Source organism: Callospermophilus lateralis, chromosome 6 (genome assembly GCF_048772815.1).
Source record: "Callospermophilus lateralis isolate mCalLat2 chromosome 6, mCalLat2.hap1, whole genome shotgun sequence".
In the NCBI taxonomy this organism is placed as follows: domain Eukaryota; kingdom Metazoa; phylum Chordata; class Mammalia; order Rodentia; family Sciuridae; genus Callospermophilus; species Callospermophilus lateralis.
Window position 1 is genome coordinate 48,096,525 of NC_135310.1, and position 6,000 is coordinate 48,102,524.

At 44.1% G+C, this 6,000-nt stretch overlaps 1 pseudogene; it reads left to right on the forward strand.

The window, feature by feature from the left end:
* Window positions 1-3,665: 3,665 nt before the first annotated feature.
* LOC143402366 (E3 ubiquitin-protein transferase MAEA pseudogene) lies at window positions 3,666-5,297 on the forward strand (annotated as a pseudogene).
* The last annotated feature ends 703 nt before the right edge of the window (window positions 5,298-6,000 follow it).

Genomic DNA, 6,000 nt, shown 5'->3' on the forward strand with positions numbered 1-6,000 from the left:
TCAAGGGTCTTTGTATCTAAGATGTGCATTTATTTTCCCAGCAAATATGTGTCATGTATTTTCTTCACTGCTGTCATCTTCACCAAATTTGAGCTAAATACCCATTCTGTACAATCAGCTATCAATAAAGAACATAAAGTCTCTAATCTGAAACTGCCTTCATTCTTAGCACTTCCATTGGGCTTTATCTTACTTCTCCTTCCTACTAGGCACATGGCTAAAGTATCACTTCTATTCCAAGTTTAACCCATAATATATCATCCTTGTTCCATCCTCTGCCGCTTCTTCTCAAACCTCTTCACATGAGCTCTCCTCCTCTCCTAAGCATCTTTACCCTCCCCATTCTACTGCTCAGTACAATTGAACTAGGATTTTTGCAATTATCATGTGCCCAGTGATATGCTGAACCCAGATGCACAAGAAGCAGCAAAGAATAATTCCTGACCTTAAGGAGCACAAATTCCAGGGAGAGACAGTTACGTATAGACATCATCAGTATAGTGTGGGGATTCTATGACTATAATGTGCAGAAGGGCATGACAACAGCAAAATGGCACTTAGCTGCCCCTGGGGTGAAGGGAGGGTTTAGAATAAAGTAAAATAAAGAATAAAAGGTTTAGGTGAAGCTGTGAAAGATAAGTAGGCTTTAGCTAATCAAAGAAAGCACAGAAAGGTGTTCTAGAGAAAGGAGTAAAGCAGAAGCTATTGCAGAAGGTGACAAGAAGGTGTGCTCAGGAACAGCGGTCATTAGGTGTTACTGGAGAGGAGTCCTCCCTGACATGTAGAGACTGGGTCATGAATGAATGCTAAAGGTTGGAGGGCCTTGCTAAGGAGCTTAGGTCTCTCTACCTTGTGGTCAGCAGGTTGGCATCCAGCTGTCTGGCACAAAGGTTACAGGTGGGAGTGGCTTAAAGTCCCATCTTTGAAAGATCACTCTGTTACAAGGTGGAGGATGGAGTCTCATTAAGAGAGGATTATTATGTATCAGGGAAATGAAGACGTGTATATATACTCAAGCTGTATAAGAAGTGGTCTTTCATTTGAAGGGGTCAGTGAAGGATGAATTATAGGCATCTAGTTAGATTTATTGAAAGATGACATGGAATACAAGAAGATTTCATTTGCAATAGATAGTAGAATACTGAATTTGAGATGTTTGAAATAATTTCAGAACATGTTATACATTCATAGGAACATAAGGCTTTGAGCACAGGGGATCTCAGTCAGACTGGTGAAAAGATTTGGACACCATGTTCATGTTGCTCCCATCATTTCAAAATAGGCAAACATTACAAAATAACATTATCCTAATCTCAACTTTCATTTTAGTTGTCACTGTCTTTCTTCCTCCCTTTAACAATTAAGCGTTTAAGGAAATAATGTCATAATCATCACTTGGTTACCAATAGATTAGTGATGATCCCACTCAAATCTGCCGTCTTGTTGGACCGCTTCATTGAAATAATTCACAGGAATGTTACCTTTCATCTCTCAAATCTAATGATCAGTATAAAGTGTTCATCTCCCTTAAATCTGAGTTGACATGTTAGTCTAATTCTTCTTCATTGAAATGCCACTTCTCTGTCCCACTCCTCACCCCATCATGAATCAAACCTCTTCAGGTGATACAAATCCTCTTCTGGTTCAACCCGGATACCCTGATCATTCAGCATCAGTCTCCTCTTCTGGGATGTCTCCCTCCTCTTCACTCTCAAGTGTGAGTATTCCCCAGGATCATCTTCAGCCAACATCTTGTTCTTCTCAATACACACTCACTAAAATATTGCCCATCTCTGTGGCTTAACTTTGACCCAAACAACTCCAAAAACTACCCTTCTGGCCCAGGTCATTCTACAACCAACCCACCTGCTCATGCACCTTCGTTCAAAGTCAATGCATGCAAAACGTAATCCATGTCTTATTTCTCCTAATTTCCTCCCTCCCTCTCTTTCCATTGCTCCTCATGCTGCACTACCTTTGGGCTAACTGGCATCCTGAGATTCATTTTGCTTTACCCTCTCCTACCTTTAATTTGTGACATATCATTAGTTTTCTAACTTATATATTCTCAGAACTGCCATGACCTCTCCCTGTCATCACTTCCCTCATCCAGGCCTTCATCTCCTGGTTTATGGACTGTTGCAACAGCCTCCGATTTTGACTCTGTTCTCAAATATTTTGCTCTAAATGTAAAGGAGCTCCTGGTAAGCTTCCCACTCATTCCCACTAGCTCAATTGCTATAGTTTAAAAAAAAAAAACAAAACAAAAAACTCATGTTACCCAATTATTTTAACACCTGCAATAAGTCAAAAGTCCTTATCCTGATGTTCAGGCTCTTCAAGTCCAGCATAATTTGTACTCATTTCAACCTGGTGGGGTATCATTCAGAAATTGCAAATTGCTGATGGTTGTCCCCATATCTTGCTTTTTCATGCCTCAAAGCCCGGGCTCTTCTCTCTGTCTTCATGTTCTCATCAGGGCCCTCCTGAAACTAACTAAAACCACTGGACATAATTCAAGTACCTCCTCTGGTAGGCAGCTTTCCTTTCTGCCTTTGCCCATAGCACCCATTGCATTTACGTGCTTTTGTCTTAATTTATTCAGCTAACACCTATGGAGTGCCTATATGTACGAGGCATCATTCTATGTGCAAGGAACATGCAAAAGATAAAACACAGGCAGGTTTTCTGCTTTCCAGGAATTTACATTCCAGGGTTCTCAACATCTTACAGTAGTCAATTCTTTAGTACCACCTCTCTCAACTGCTCCCTCCTCTCTACTAACAGTACTAACACCACCACTGACACCTCCTAGTGTGTCTTAGGACTTCACATCTCTGCTGTTGAGTTTCCAGGCTAGCTGCCTACCTCAGCATTCTCACCCTAACACACAGAATACATCATCATGCATCAATCCTTCATGAAGTAGTCCCAATACTACCATTCTCCTATTCAGGAAAATTTGATAACCTCCCATTTCCTTCAAAATTAAGTTAAATTCTCCTACCTATCTAAGCAAGACCTTCCACTGTCTTATTCAATATCGACTTTTTTTTTAACTCAAAAAAACTATGAGAGGAATTCTAAACTTATTCACATAAATATAGTGATAATATCTCATAAAAACTTTAGGAGGATGAAATATTCTGATCCACATGAAAACATAAGAAATGAGTATTATTTTTGTGTGTGGAACTTCAGTGATTCATTGCTCTGTTGATATGAAAACAGTCTCCAATCGACAGGAGAGCAAAGCTGCAGGAGAGCTTCCAGATTCTTGAATATGGTCACACAAAACAAAAACCCCAGCGCTGTTGTGCCAATAGAATAACAAAAGAAACATTGTTTCATGAGGGTTAAGAGTTTTACTACAGTTACATAGCTTTCCACCATTATTCCAGAGGCAAAAAATGCTGTTCACTGTAAGATATTAAGTTCTAAATTCTTCAAAGCCACAACTACATCTTTGCCATTATGTAAAACAAGCAAGTAAGAAAATAATTATTTTACTTTTCATGTTTCTTTTTAACTTTTGAAGCTCTTTAATTCATTTGGGTATAATTTTTTTTTAACTTTTTTTGGAGTAAAGAGGTTTTGTTTTTTTTTTTTTATTAAAAAGGCAGTGCATGAATATTCTTTTTAAAATGAGAAAAAACAGGGCCGGCCCAAGATGGCGGTGCAGGAGTCGGCTGCCCAGCTGTCCATGACCCTGAAGGTGCAGGAGTACCCGACCCTCAAGGTGCCCTATGAAACACTGAATAAACGCTTCCGGGCTGCTCAGAAAAACATCGACCCGGAGACAAGTCACGTCACCATGGTGGTGGCTGAGCTGGAGCAGACCTTAAGTAGCTGCCCAGCTGTGGACTCTGTGGTCAGCCTCCTGGATGGAGTGGTGGAGAAGCTCAGTGTGCTCAAGAGGAAGGCGGTGGAGTCCATCCAGGCTGAGGATGAGAGCGCCAAGCTGTGCAAGCGCAGGATCGAGCATCTCAAGGAGCACAGCAGTGACCAGCCTGCTGTGGCCAGCATGTGGAAGAGGAAGCGCATGGACCGCATGATGGTGGAGCACCTCCTACGCTGCGGCTATTATAGCACGGCCGTGAAGCTGGCACGCCAGAGCGGCATCCAGGACCTGGTGAACATCGAGATGTTCCTGACGGCCAAAGAAGTAGAGGAGTCCCTGGAGAGGCGGGAAACGGCCACGTGCCTGGCCTGGTGCCATGACAACAAGTCCCGGCTCCGGAAGATGAAGAGCTGCCTGGAGTTCAGCCTCAGGATCCAGGAGTTCATCGAGCTCGTTCGGCAGAACAAGCGCCTAGATGCTGTAAGACATGCAAGAAAGCACTTCAGTCAGGCTGAAGGGAGCCAGCTGGATGAGGTCCGCCAGGTCATGGGCATGCTGGCCTTCCCGCCAGACACACACATCTCCCCTTACAAGGACCTTCTGGATCCTGCCCGGTGGCGGATGCTGATCCAGCAGTTCCCATACGACAACTACCGTCTGCACCAGCTGGGAAACAACTCGGTGTTCATCCTAACCCTGCAAGCTGGCCTGTCGGCCATTAAGACACCGCAGGGCTACAAGGAGGATGGCAGCTCGAAGAGCCCCGACTGCCCCGTGTGCAGCCGCTCCCTCAACAAGCTGGCGCAGCCCCTGCCCATGGCACACTGCGCCAACTCACGCCTGGTCTGCAAAATCTCTGGCGATGTCATGAACGAGAACAACCCACCTATGATGCTGCCCAATGGCTACGTCTACGGCTACAATTCTCTGCTTTCTATCCGTCAAGATGATAAAGTTGTTTGCCCAAGAACCAAAGAAGGCTTCCACTTCTCACCAGCCGAGAAAGTGTACATCATGTAGGCCCCGTGTCGCCAGGTGCACGCCTGGGCTGGGGCTGTGTGGGCAGGGCACGCCCTCCCCATCCCTGGCCCTAGCCTGCCACGGCATTTCTGTTTCTTGCGACCAAAGATCAGTGAGCAACGATAAATACTCTTAGGAAGTGAGGAAGTGAGATTTAATGAGTTCGTACTTGAAAACAGCGTTTGATGGGTAGGATTTTGTAACGTAAATCGACTATTCCATGCTTCTGCAAAGTACTTGCACCTCTCAAAGGAAACTCTACAGCCTGACCTCAACCCCGAAGAGCTTTAGGACAGCTCACAGGTAGGAATCTTTCTCTCCCGAGTTTCTCAGCTTCCTCTTTTTGCTGAAGAGTCCTGGGGAGCGTAAGGAACAGGCTGGTCCTTCAACACATGTTAGCCATGGCCTGGGTGAGGTGCTGGTACGTGGCGGCCTGCGGTGACTTGCCATGCGGTGCACGAGGGCCCTTCCTGATGTCACTGGAGCTGCCACCAGAGCGCCCTGCAGGCCCTGGGGCCATGTCCTGCGTGCGAGCTTGGGCTAAGCCCTGGTCCTCCGTGCACCGCCTTACTTCCTGCTTCGAGAATGTATTCACGTGGAAATCCACTGGATGGAGTTTCTGCAGAGGCCTTGCTGGGTAGTTCTGTAGCCCTGGAGTCTGCATGCTATTCGTTACAGGAGCGGATAGTTCAGCTGAAGCAAGTACTGATGGGTTTTCAGAACACACGAACCATTGTAGTCCACACAGAAACCTGTGGTAGAGGTTTGTATCTAGCGCTTATTTTTGCATGTTGATGTTGATTAGCTCATAAGCTGTAAATGTAAAGCGTGTTAATAAAATGGCTTTCTATTTCAAAAAATAAAAATAAAAAAAAATAAAATGAGAAAAAACAAAACAAAAAAAATAACATAAAAAAGCATCCATAATCCAAACAACCAGCAATCCTTCACTATGAAGTAATCAAATCTTTACAGGTTGTCGTTGTGAAGTTCAAAGCATTATTGAGACAGAAACTTTCCTATTAGTCAAGACAAACTAATTGAGGGGGGGAAAAGCATTTAGAATTCAATGTCAGACTAACTCATATGTTTATCCCCTTGCCCTGCCCATAGAGACATACATTTAAAATATTTAATTG